At 45.8% G+C, this 13,447-nt stretch overlaps 1 protein-coding gene across 17 annotated transcripts in view; it reads left to right on the forward strand.

Moving 5' to 3' along the window:
* Positions 1-1,616: 1,616 nt before the first annotated feature.
* Positions 1,617-13,447, forward strand: part of PIGZ (phosphatidylinositol glycan anchor biosynthesis class Z (Gwada blood group)) — a 28,025-nt gene continuing 16,194 nt past the window's right edge. For 4 of the 17 annotated variants that reach the window (XM_081571507.1, XM_081571495.1, XM_081571510.1 and 1 more), the window contains exons 1-4: positions 1,617-1,896; positions 1,997-2,130; positions 4,333-4,428; positions 7,643-7,748. The gene's annotated coding sequence lies outside the window, so the exon portion shown is untranslated. Of the gene's footprint in view, positions 1,897-1,996; positions 2,131-3,231; positions 3,346-4,332; positions 4,429-6,660; positions 7,406-7,642; positions 7,749-13,447 lie in introns of those variants that run through there. The other 13 variants (XM_081571496.1, XM_081571508.1, XM_081571500.1 and 10 more) reach the window with 6 other exon arrangements.

The following is a 13,447-nucleotide window of genomic DNA, read 5'->3' on the forward strand; positions in this document are numbered from 1 at the left end:
GAGGAACTGAAGTCATTTCCAGCACAGGCTCTGCACTGTCTTCCAGTTTCCTATAGAGTCTAGTCCTGATTTCAGATGTTGACAAGGAGGAGAAGAAAAACAAGGAGGGGGGACAGAGGAAGAGCAAGGGGACTAGAGGACCAGAAGAAGAGGGCTCTGACCAGGGATGAGAAGGCCTCAGGATTACTAGGTTACGTCTTCAGGCTTAGAAAAGGCTTACATACCAGGCTGCTGTTTCTCTTGTAAGCATTGTATATCCACCTGAACATTTTTAGCTGTGTGCATGTATTACTTTGATTAACAATGTAGACTAAAGCAGGAAAGACTTCTATTAGACAGGAAATGGAAGAGTGCAGAGCACTGCCCTGGCAACTAGTGAGATTAAGATCCCCAGGGAGCCAGAGGGTCCAGGGGAAGGGCAAACAGCACCTTCCAATCTAGGCCAGAGTGCAGAAAATGAGCCCTTGTCTATACTGTATTCTGGAGAAGGAAATGGCAACCCACTCCAGTACTCTTGCCTGGAAAATCCCATGAATGGAGGAGCCTGGTGGGCTGCAATCCACGGGGTCGCGAAGAGTTGGACACAACTGAGTGAATTCACTTTCACTTTTCACTTTCATGCATTGGAGAAGGAAATAGCAACCCACTCCAGTGTTCTTGCCTAGAGAATCCCAGGGACAGGAGAGCCTGGTGGGCTGCCATCTATGGGGTCGCACAGAGTCGGACACGACTGAAGCGACTTAGCAGCAGCAGCAGCTATACTGTATTCAGTACTTAAAATATCTGGTATTTACTATATGTAAATAATATCTCAATAAAGTAAGTAGGGTTTTTTGTTGTTGTTTTTTAATGTGACGGCTGCTGAAAGGGAATACAGGTGAAAGGATTCTGCTCAAGACCTTCCAAAAAACCTTTGACTGGGCACAGAGGGTGGGAGGCTCTCCTCTAGGCCAGGACAGCCTCTCGGGAGGCTTCATGCAACACTCTCCCGCTAGGGGGCAGTAGTCACCAGCCAGCGCGCTCCGTCCACATCCCCCGGCGTGGGCAGGGACGCAGAGGGACCCTGGAGGTGACAAGGTCCCCAGTGGCGCACTGAGCTCAGTCCTGGAGCCCATGAGTTGCGGTCGCTCGCCCCACGGAGGGACCGAGAGCGGCAGGCCCGGTGGCTCTCACCTTGGGGGAAGGGAGCCTGAGCTCCAGAGCACAGAGTGACCTCCTCCGGCCCTGGCTGTCGGGCAGCCCTGGGCCAGTGACCTGCCCCCACCTGCGGAATGCAGAGGGCGGAAGCAGCACCCGCCCCTGGCCTGTTTTCAGGGTGCAGGACGCCGCGGCAGTGGCTGCCAAGAAGAAGCTGCGTCTGGGTGAAACCCACTCTGCGTCTCCTGCGCCGCTGCTCAACCAGGCTGGCGGAGCCTCGCCACAGCGCCTGTCCTCCCTGACCCGCTCCACCAGCAGAGCAGGTCATCTGAGCAGGAGCAAGCCCCACCCACAGAGAACTCAGAGATCGCCCTTTGGAATGACGAAGAAGCATGGCCTAGAACTGTTCTGCTTAATTGTCCCTCATGCTAAATATGCAGATCGCGAGGCATCACCAAGGAGGGTTCCGCTAGGGGGATGAGCTGAAAAGCAGGGAGGGGAGAGACCAGCCACTGCCCACGTGCTGTGACCCACGGGCCACCGGGAACCCTCCGTCATCCCCCTCTCCCTGGGGCGACCCCGCCCCTGGGTGTGCGGGTCTCCAGCCCTCTCCACCAACCACACCACGCTGAGGACACGCCGCCGGCTCCAGCCCTTTGGTCCGGGCGGCTCCCGACCCACTTCCTACCCGTGGGGCCCTCGCGGGCCGGGCCGGAGGCCGCCAGCTGGGCAGGTGCAGCCCGGAGCAGCGCGCGTTTGGTGAGTCGCCCGAGCGGCTCTGGAAGAGTTGACAGGGATCAAGGGGGAAGGAGGGAAGGTCAGGGAGGAAGGTGATTGTTTCCATTTCTATTTTTGCTAGCTGCCCAGAGACCAGCAGAAGCTAGAGACTCGGGAGCTACGGCCTCCACGGTTTTAGGGGCAAATTTCCCCAAACTGGGATCCACTGGCTCTGAGCGCTGACCTGCCCCAGCCTAGAGACAGGAAGCTCGCCAGGTGAGGTTTTCTCAGGAAGGGGAAGGGAGGCCGGAGATCTCCTCCACTGTGGAGCACTAGCTCTGAACCCAGATAGAGGCCTAGACTTAAATATCCTTTCCTACTACTCTGCTGCTGGGTGGTTCTGTAACTTTACTGAACCTCACTTTCCCCAACTATAAAATGGGAATATAATGCTACCTTCCGGGGTCCCTGTGAAGATGAAATCAAAAGGCGCTGTAAAATGCTGTACAGATAGGTCTGCATTTGCCAGAGAAGAATCACTATTTCTGGTCTCATGGGGTGCACTTTGGGCCAGGCCTATCCTCTCCAAGGGTGAGGGGATGGGCTCCCTGACCAGGAATCACATGGGAACACAGACAAGAGCACTGCTCCAGGAGACCCTGAAGCACTCTGGTTAGTGGCTGTTCAGGCCTTTGCATGGGCTGCACAATAGACAAGGGCAGCTTTCCTTGAGGAGGACATCCCTTACCAGACCTTCTTCTCAGACACCTTCTCCTCAGAAAACTGAGAACCCCTGTTGAAATTATGAACACCTGAAAACTCCCTGCTGCAGAGTCAAGTTCTCATGTTGCAGGTGGGACCTGCAAGGTCAGGGATGGTTACATGATGTATGAGTTGGTAGAACTACCTTCCTCTCTTCTACTCTCTCTTATGTGTGTTTAATGCTGCGTGCTGCCTTCTCTGTTAAGCAAAGGATAAATGTGGGGTCGTCTGGGCAGCCAGAGAAGAAGGTGCTAGGGTCAGACTGGCATCCTCCCAGGACAGAGTGCTCTGCAGGGTTTACTGGGACCTCTGGGTCCAGGTGAGGTTGAAATGCAGCACCTAACAGGAAAATGGACTCAGGAAAGCCACCCTCACTCTCTGCACATGGGATGGACCCTGGAGTTTGGAACAAGACCTTGCCCTAGAGGGACATGGTTCTGGCCAGTTTCGAGCCAGAGAAGACTGTTGTTTGCCTGTTGAGCAGGGGCCCTCTTCTCCAACACTTCCTTCCACGCAGTGTTTAAAACCTGCTCCTAATACCGGATCCGGATCCACATCCGGATCCGGGGAGGGCTGAACCTTCAGCTTGCTGCCCTTTCCTGTAAGCAACAATCTGGCAGTTTTGTCAGGAAGAAGTTTAAGTTGGAAGATAACATGCGATGGCTGCCATTCTGGGCCATGCTCATTCACAGCTGCATCCCCAGAGCAAGATGCTGCGCATACAGAAAGGTAGGGCACCGAGATCCAGCCCCAGGCCTCTGGACTCAGCGAGAAAGACGTGTCTCTGCCCAACCGCCCCGTCTTCTAGCCTCCCTGTGGTGCTCTCTTCCCCAGCCACCTGCCCACTCACCCCCACCCACCCCGCGCCCGGCGCTGTGGTTTCTGCTGCTTTGTACCCCTGCCACTAAAATGGTCTCTCCCTGCTGCCTGCACTCAGACATCTCCCCCGAGCACACGCGCGCTGCCTGCCCCTGACTATGGGTATCAGCACCCGCTCCCCTGCTCCCCGCAGTCGAATCTCCGCGGCCCTGGGTGCGAACCCTTTATTCCAAAGCCTCTTGTTCCCTGTTCTCGCAGAGACACGGGCGGGCTGTGGGATTTGCAGGATTTGGACCCCCGCTTGGCAGCTCAGGGCACTTACTAGCATAAATAAACAGGCTTGCATACTGACTGAGTTTAGGTGGGTAGTTGCCACGCCCCATGCTGTTTGCTCCGCCCCCTGGTGCTGTTGCCCTCCTCCAGCGTGGTCTCAGCCCCGGGAACCAGCCGCTGGATGAGCAGCGGTTGTCTCCTGAAGAACTCCCGCACTTGTTAAGTTCAATGCCTTGCGATGTTGCCATCCGCTCCAGGGATCTCCGACTCTACCCTTGACCCTATCCCCACAGTGGTCTCAACCAGGTGGACTCAAGGGGCTGAGATGAATCTGAATGAATCCCAGATCTGGGGGACCTCAGACAGGACAGAGAAGCAATGAGTCGGCACAGTGCAAGACCTGGCCCAGGATGCTGCCGAAATGGGCTAGGGAGAGCTTCTTGGGGGTCCAGACAGTTTGTTTAATCCATCTTCACGACAGCCCTGAGGTAGAGTTATACTCATTTTACAGATAGATAATACACTGGAGTTGAGAGATTAAGTGCTCTTTCACCATGACAGAGCAAGAATTTGAAACTAGGTTAGCTCAATACCAAAGCTTGTCTTAACCTCCATTATTTTAAGGGTATCCTGCAAAGGAAGCAACGTGAGCAAAGAATAGAGGAGGAGACTACAGAAAAATGTCATGTTTCTGGAGCACCGAGCTCTGTACACAAAGAGGTGAGAGTGGAGGCTGGAGACGTTGCTGGGGACCTTGGAGAGCCTTGGAAGTCATAATCAGGAATGTGGACTTGGTCCTGAGGGGAGTGAGGGGCTGAACCCCTCCTTCAGAGGTTTTATACAGGAGAGTAATGCATGCTCTCTGGCTGCAGTTAGGAGAGTGGGTGCAGGTAGGGGAGGAAAAGCAGACAAATGAGTGTGGTCTACTTTAGACCACCTTGCTTTTCAATATTTTATTATGCACACATAGAAAATGATTCGTTTTTAAGATGGAAGATGACCCTTGGGTCTCTGGACTGAATACCTGGATAAACTAGTTCCCTCTCTGCTGCAGGGAACACAGGAGGTAGGGCAAGTCATGGGAAATGATGTGTTCTTTTTGGCTGCCCTGGGTTTGAGGGAAGTGCAGAAGCCTAACAGGAAGTGGATTAGGTTTCTGGAGTCAAACAGACTGGGTCCAACTCCTACCTGCATCAACCTACTCAGCTGGTTGCCTTGAGTAAAAAAACTTAATCTCTCAAAACCTATTCTTTCATCTATAAGATAGGGATAAGAATAGAATTTTAGGGTTGTGATGAGAGTAAAATGAGATAACGTACTGTGCCTGGAGCATGAAAGTCTCTCAGTCTGACTCTTTGACTCCATGGAATAGTCCATGTAATTCTGCAGGTTAGAATACTGGAGTGGGTAGCCGTTCCCTTCTCCAGAGGATCTTCCCAACTCAGAGATTGAACCCAGGTTTCCCACATTGCAGGTAGATTCTTTACCAGCTGAACCACCAGGGAAGCCCAAGAATACTGGAGTGAGTAGTCTATCCCTTCTCCAGTGGATCTTCCCAACCCAGGAATCGAACCAGGGTATCCTGCATTGCAGGCAGATTCTTTACCAGCTGAGCTACCAGGGAAGCCCCTGCCTGGAGCATAAGTATCTTAAAATGGCAATTCTATTATTATTTTTATTTATTATTATCAGTAAATCTGAAGCTCAGGAAAAATAATTGCTGAAGTCATCAAAAGGAAATAGAAATCATGAAAATAAATGAGATGCCCCAAAGAGTGTGGATAATGAGGAGGAAGTACTGAGTAGACAGTAGTGAACAGAGGAAGAGGTGCCTAAGGAGAAATGGTCAGAGGAAAAGAAGGAAAGCCAGACCAGAGCCTGGTGTCATAGAAGCCAAACACATGACGTAGCTACACAGCCAATCCTCTGTCTCACTTCCTCCTCCTAGCAGAACCTGAGTTTGTTAGAGTAAGCCCTCTTCTCTGGATGTCTGTGTGCCTTAAAGGAGGCAGCCCAGCACTCCAAATTCAAACCAGGAAATGGGTCCTCACTGGAAGTCCCATTTCCCTTGCCACTGATTGGTTTAGGAAGGTGTATCTGATACCCTTCTGGCCAATGGGACTTAATGAAAAGTCAGATGGGGGCATCTAGAAATGATTCCCTTGATTTAAAGAGATGTACATGCAAATCAAAACCATAATAAACACCAGTTCACATCCACTAGGATGACTAGAATTAAAAAGCCAGATAGCAACAACTGTTGGTCATGATATGGAAAATTCAGAGTCCACACTGCTGGCGGGAAGCCACTTGCAAAACAACCTGGCTGTTCGTCAAATGACTAAACACAAAGTTACCATGTGACCCAGCAGTTCCACTCCTAGGTATATGCCAAGGGAAATGAAAATGTGTTTCCACACAGAAGCTCCTAGGCAAGTGCTTATAGCAGCATTATTCATGATATCTAGAAGGTTCAACTCAAATATTCATCAACAGATGAATGGATACACAAATGTGGTATATCCATATAATAGAATAGCACTTGGCCATAAAAAAGGAAATCAATACTGATACCTGCTACAACACGGATGAATCTTGGAAACATTCTAAGTGAAAGAAGCCAGCCACCAAAGATCACATACTATATGACTCCATTCATATGAGAGTCCAGAACAGGAAATCTATAGAGACAGAAAATAGATTACTGGTTGCTTAGGGCTGGGGTGGTAAGCAGGGGAATGGGATATGAGGTTTCTTCTTGGAGGTAAATATTCTGAAGTTGATGATAATGATTACACATATCTGTGAATATACTAAAATCACCAAACTGTATACATTAAATAAATTGTATGCATGTTAGTTGTATGTCAGTAAAACTATTTTAAAAGCAGCAACAGCAAAAAAAAGACATACATAAAAAACACAGACTCTTCTCCACATTGTCTTGTTTAGATGGGATGGCTGGAAAGGTACCAGCCATCTTGCTGCCTGCATGAGGATGATGCCTACACAACAGGAAAGGCAGAATCACAAAGATCACCGAGAAGCCCAAAGGAACCTTGGCAGCAGCAAACTCTGCTCGTCTTGTTATGTGATGTGATGAATTGTTTACACCATTTTGAGTCAGAGTTTTTGTTGATATTCTCCAACAATCATGTACTTTAATCCCCAAGGAGTTTCATATAGGAAAACAGTTGCTTATGAAAACTTCAGAGGTGCTGGATGGTCAGACTCAAGCTGACCCTCCAGGAATGTCTCCTAGAAGCTGCAAAACTGATCCATTGTTGGAGCTACTACCTTTGTCCCCCTGTCAGGAGGGGGGGACACAGGAAGCCACCTCTGCAATGATAAGTTCAAGGACACAGTGCAAACACAACATTGTAAATCAACTATACTCCAATAAATCTTTTTTTTAAGAAACACAATGTATTACTTGTGACCTCAGAACCCAAAGATCTTTGCTCCCTGTCAGCACCTATGAAGATGGTGAATGAAACTGGAACGCTGATTGAGAAAGCTTACCCACCTCCTTGACCTCACCACCAGAAGAAAACAAGGCAGCAGGAGGATGGCCTTCACCCGACTTCCACCTTCTGGATATCTCCTGTCTAAGGACCAGCTCCTCCTTCCATCTCAGAGCTCTCCTCTGAAGTCATTTTTTCTTCTGCCCGATATATATTTGTGTATACGTCTACATGTGTGTATATATATATATATCTCCTTTCAAATGTTCTAGGATCTGCTTGTGAAGGTCTTTCAATTTTGGTTTACCTGAAAATACCTTTGTTTTGTCCTCACTCTTGAATTTTTTTTCCTAGACAAAGATAGACTGGTAGTTCTTTTCTCCTCTTTTTTCTTTTATCTGTTTGCTTTAGTTCTTGGGGGAAGGAAGGCAGCAAACATCTGGACAATTTGACTGTTCCTTTCCCCACAGGGTGGACCAGATTGCGAGGTGGAGCCTAGGGACCAGAAGGTCTTCCAACACAGACACAGCAGACGAAGTCACAATGATGGGATCTGCGGTCAAGGGGGAAGAGCAGGTGAGTGTGGGATGGAGTTTCACTGGTGTGGCAGAGCTGGTCATTGGCCAAGGAGCTCTGGGTGGTCTCGGGATAAGCACCAGGGGAGGGTGCACTTCTCAGAGCCACAGCCCAGGAAGGCACAAGCAGTGCCCACACAGCCCCTGTCTGACCGACCTGTGGCTATTTTTCAGCGTATAAATATTCTCTTTCATGAAGGCCTACTGCCTACAGCCACTTCTGATACCAAGTGGCCAGAGTTCAATACAGGAAATAGAAGCCAATAGAAAGAGAATCTAAATAGGCAGTTAGGTACCAAAAGTCAGTAGGTGCACTGGAAGAATAGGCTGTAGTTTGGGCCGCCAGGAAAGACTCTGAACACCCAGAAATAGCTCTCTGGCTGCTGCTGCTGCTGCTGCTAAGTCGCTTCAGTCATGTCCGACTCTGTGCGACCCCATAGACGGCAGCCCACCAGGCTCCACCATCCCTGGGATTCTCCAGGCAAGAATACCGGAGTGGGTTGCCATTTCCTTCTCCAGTGCATGAAAGGGAAAAGTGAAAGTGAAATTGCTCAGTCGTGTCCAACTCTTAGCGACCCCATGGACTATAGCCTACCAGGCTCCTCCGTCCATGGGATTTTCCAGGCAAGAGTACTGGAGTGGGGTGCCATTGCCTTCTCTGATAACTCCCTGGAGGAGGTACCATTTGTGTGACAGACAAGTATAAAGGCCACCTCGGAACTCAGTTGAACTTACTAACAGTGATGTTGCTAAGAGTTGGAATGCTGCCGTAACTGCCGTTACACCCAAAGCTGGGCTGGAAACTGGAGAGCTGAAGCTGCTGCAGGAAATCCCCAGGTCTGCATAATCTTGTTTGCCAGGAGAAAGCAGTGAAAACTACAGAACATGGCCTGTTTCACTTCTGCTTTCTTCATTTTTTTTTTAATTGGAGGATAATTGCTTTACAACGTTGTGTTAGTTTCTGCTGTCCAAAAAAGTGAATCAGCTACAGGAATACATATATCCCCTCCCTCTTTTTTCCTTTGGCCCCACTGTGTGGTTTGTGGGATTTCCCTGATCGGGGTGGAAACTGCACCCCCTGCGGTAGAAATGCGAAGTCTTAGCCATCAGACCGCTAGGAAAGTCTGACATCTGCTTTCTAAATTCTTAAAAGCTAACTTGCATCACCCAACTTCAAGGGAATCTACAAAATGTAGCTTTTGGTTTCCCAGCCTTTCACGATATCAGAGGATCCTCTAGAAGGAGATAGGAATCCTTGTTGTCAAATGGCAGGTGACATAGGGGCCTGCAATGCCATCTAATTGGGTTAATAGGGTTTGACAATTAGAAAATCAGGCGGCTCTTGAGAGGGCTGTGTCAGGACAGTGGTGGTGAGAAAAGCCAGACTCGCTGGTGAAGAAAAGTTAACAAGACATGAGCATTGAATTCAGCAAATGTGGATGGCCTGAGGTTTCCTGTAAAGGGAAGGGGAGATGGAGGAAGTAGGTAGAGGGCACATTCAGTTCAGGGAGAGTTTTAGTTGCTTGTTTCTGTAAGAATGGTAGAGAATCAAACATGTTTATGGATGGAAAGGAAGGTGCCAGCTGAAGAGAACAGAGGGAGCAAATAGATACATGACGGTTGGAGAGCTTGCAGCTGGTGGAAGAGGGTGCTCTTGATGTATGGAAAGATGCTTGTAACATTTTGCTAAGTGACAAAAGCATGCGTATTATAAAGCAAACATTGTAGGATTCTTTCCTGTTTTAAAAATATATTAGGTACTTTGAAAACACTCACTGAATTGTTAGATAACCCTCACAGAGACCAAAATCAGTTTTTGCAAGGCTGCACCACGGAGATGGAGCAGACCCAGCCAATGGCACCAGCTTGGGTAGAATGAGAGTGAAGAATGAGAGTGGGAGAGGGTGTGATCGAGGACAGCAGACTTCTGCAGGCCGCGTGGCCTCCGTAGGCCTCATGCTCAAGTTGTGATCCCAGCTCACCTTCCCTCCCACGTGCTGAGAAGCAGTCAGCCAGCAGTTGTTCTTGAACCAGCCTCAGAGGCCTAGACACAGCATCTCCCCATTGCATCCAGCCTCAACTGTAGTGGAGCCATTCAGGCTCCCCATAGTCATCTGGGGCCACATCCTGAAAGAGCACTGATTGCTGTCCAGTCCCCTCGTGTTTCCTGTCCCCCCACCCCAAATCATGATCACAAAGATTCACCAACCAAGGCTGACATGTAAGTACATGACTTCCTTGAAAATAACTTGAGATGGCTTTAACTTAGCTTTACTCGAACCTGTCTTATCCCTCAACATGGCTATTTCTTTTCTTTTTTTTTTTAATTGAAGCATATTGGCATACAATAGTGTGTTAGTTTCAGGTATACAGCAAATTGCATCATATAAATATACTTTTTATTTCAGATTATTTTCCATTATAGGTCATCACAAGATATTGAATATAGTTCCCTGTGTTATACACTTAATCCTTTTTGGTCATCTATTTTATGCTTATTAGTTTATATCGGTTAATCCCAGATTCCTAATTTATCCCCCTCCCTTTCCCCTTTGGTAATTGTAAGTTTGTCTTCCATGTCTGTGAATCTCTTTTGTATATAGATTCATTTGTATTATTTTTTGGATTCCGCATATAAGTGATATCATATACTATTTCTTTCTCTGTCTGAATCTGCTCAGAATGATGTTCTCTAGGTCCATTCATGTTGCTGTAAATGGCACTATTTCATTTTTTATGGTTAATATTCCATTGCTTGTTTATACCACATCTTTATCCATTCATCTGTTGATGGACACTTAGGCTACTTACATGTCTTGACTATCATAAATAGTACTGCTACGAACATTGAAGTACATGTGTCTTTTTTAGTTAGTGTTTTCATCTTTTCTGAATAAATGCCCTGGAATGGGATTGCTGGATCATTGGTAGCTTTATTTTTCATTTTTTAAGGCACCTCCATATTGTTCTCCATAGTGGCTGCACTAATTTACATCCCCACAAAACAGTGGGGATCCTCACCATCCTCACCATCATTTATTATCTGTAGACTTTTGGTGATGGCCATTCTGACTGCTGTGACATGGTACTTCATTGTGGTTTTGTGGTTTAATAATTAGCAATGTTGGGCATTTTTTCATGTGCCTGTTGGCAATCTGTATGTCTTCTTTGAAAAAATGTCTGTTTAGGTCTTCTGTCCATTGTTTAGAACAGTTGTTTGTTCTTTTGATATTGAGTTGTATGAGCTGTTTGTATATGTTGGATACTAACACCTTGTTGGTCACATCATTTACAAATTTTTCTCCCACTGTAGGTTGACTTTTCCTAGTTTCCTTTGCTGTATGGAAAGCTTGTAAAGTTTGGTTAGAGACTAAGTTAAGAAAACATTGATACAATTTATGTCAGAGAATGTTTTGCCTATGTTCTCTTCTAGGAGTTTATGATGTCATGTCTTATATTTAAGTCTTTAAGCCATTTTGAGTTTATTTTTGTGTATAATATGAGGATGTGTTCTAACTTCATTGATTTACATGAAGCTGTCCCAACTTTCCCAATACCACTTGCTTAAGAAATCATCTTTTCTCCATTGTATATTCTTACATCCTTTGTCAATGATTAATTGACCATAGGTGTTGGGTTTATTTCTAGGCTCTCTATTCTGTTCCATTGATCTATATATCTGGGGTTTTTTTTGTGCCAATACTAGTCTGTTTTGATTATGCAGCTTTGTAGCATTATCTGAAGTCTTGGAGGATTATGCCTTCAGCTTTGTTCTTTCTCCTCAGGATTGCTGTGGTGATTCTGGGTCTACTGCAGTTCCGTATAAATTTGAGGATTATTTGTTCTGATTTTATGAAAAATGTCATGGGCGTTGTGATAGGGATCACCTTAAATCTGTGGATTGCTTTCTGTAGTATGGAACATGGTTATTTCTTGTGCTAACCTAATATATATACATACATACATATATATATATACATAGATACATATATTTACATACATGTGTGTGTATATATATATATACACACACATACACATGCTGTGCCGTGCTACTGAAGCCACTTCAGTTGTGTCTGACTCTTGCGACCCCACGGACTGTAGGCTGTCAGGCTCCTCTGTCCATGGGGATTCTCCAGGCAAGAATACTGGAGTGGGTTGCCACGCCCTCCTCCAGGGGATCTTCCCGACCCAGGGATTGAACCCTTATTTTTAACATCTCCTGTATTGGTAGGCAGGTTCTTTACCACTAGCGCCACCTGGGAAGCCCCCACATATGTATAATATCTTGTATTATTATTTTATGTGCATTGTAAGTGTGGGGTCGTTTTTAATCACACTATTGGCTCCAGGTTTTTTGTCTTTGGGTGAAGGTAGTGCCTAATCACGTGAATTCAGGCTGAAAACCTATATGAGCGTAGGATCAGGAATACAGATTCTCAGGGGAGCTCCCCCACCCCAATTTGATTAGCATCAGAATCCAAGAAAGGCAGTTTCCCTGAAAATTTGGACCCACTCGAAAACTTTAAATGTTGGAGTTATCAGATCTAACATATAAAATAAGTATCCTTAATATAATAAATAAAAGAGAACCTTGAAAACATGACAGAAGACCAAGAAGGTGTGGAATAAAATCAAACAACTACTAGAAGTGAAAAACTGAAATTTAAAATTCAATAGGTTTAACAGTTGATTAGATACAGCTGACAAGATGATTAGGGATATGGAAGATAGAAGAACTTACCTGAACTATAACCCAGAGAGGCAGAGAGGTGGAAAATATAAACTAGAGCTCTAAAAGACACAGAAGATAGACCAAGAAGGTGTATCATATATTCAATCATAATTCTGGAGCGAGAATAAAGATGAGGGAAGAGGCAATATTTGAAAATATAATACAGAACTGCTTTCTATAGATGACAAAGTACCCTAATCCAGAGTCAAGGAGCCAAAAAAATTCCAACTATGATTTAAAAAAATGCACACTCAGAATCATCATAGTAGAATTGTAGAACACTATATTAAATATTAAGACATTAAATAATGTACTGCATTTTATAACATAATGGAAGTTGAATATAACTTTCAAAGTGTTAGAGAAAAAGGAATGAGGAAAATAAAAGCCAATCCAAAAGAAGGCAAGAAAAGAGAGAGAAACAATAGAAAGGCATGAAAATAGAAAACACAGTGTACGATGGAAAAAATTAATATATCAATAATTGCACTAAATTTAAATATTTTGACATAAAGCTGCATTTTAAAAACAAACATTGTCAGACTGACTAAACAAAATCCAGCTATTTGCTCTTTACAACAGACATACATTTTAAAAATGTACAGAAAATTTGAAAGTAAAAATGGTGGGAAATGATGTACTAGGTAAATACTAAATAAAAGGAAGAACATATAGCTATGTGAGACAAAATATTTTAAGGGAAAATATTTTTAAAATAATTTAATTTATTTATTTATTTGGCTGTGCTTGGTCTTCACTGCTGCATGGGCTTTTCTCTAGTTGTGGTGAGTGGAGGCTACTCTCTAGTTATGGTGCAAGGGCTTCTCACTGCAGTGGCTTCTCTTGTTCCAGAGCACAGGCTCTAGGGTGCTCAGGCTTCAGTACTTTCGGCACGTGGGCTCACTAGTTGTGACTCCCGGGCTCTAGAGCACAGGCTCAATAGTTGTGGCTCACAGGCTTAGTTACTC

The sequence above is a fragment of the Giraffa tippelskirchi genome, chromosome 2 (assembly GCF_054371585.1).
Source record: "Giraffa tippelskirchi isolate mGirTip1 chromosome 2, T2T-mGirTip1v1.2.pri, whole genome shotgun sequence".
NCBI classification, from domain to species: domain Eukaryota; kingdom Metazoa; phylum Chordata; class Mammalia; order Artiodactyla; family Giraffidae; genus Giraffa; species Giraffa tippelskirchi.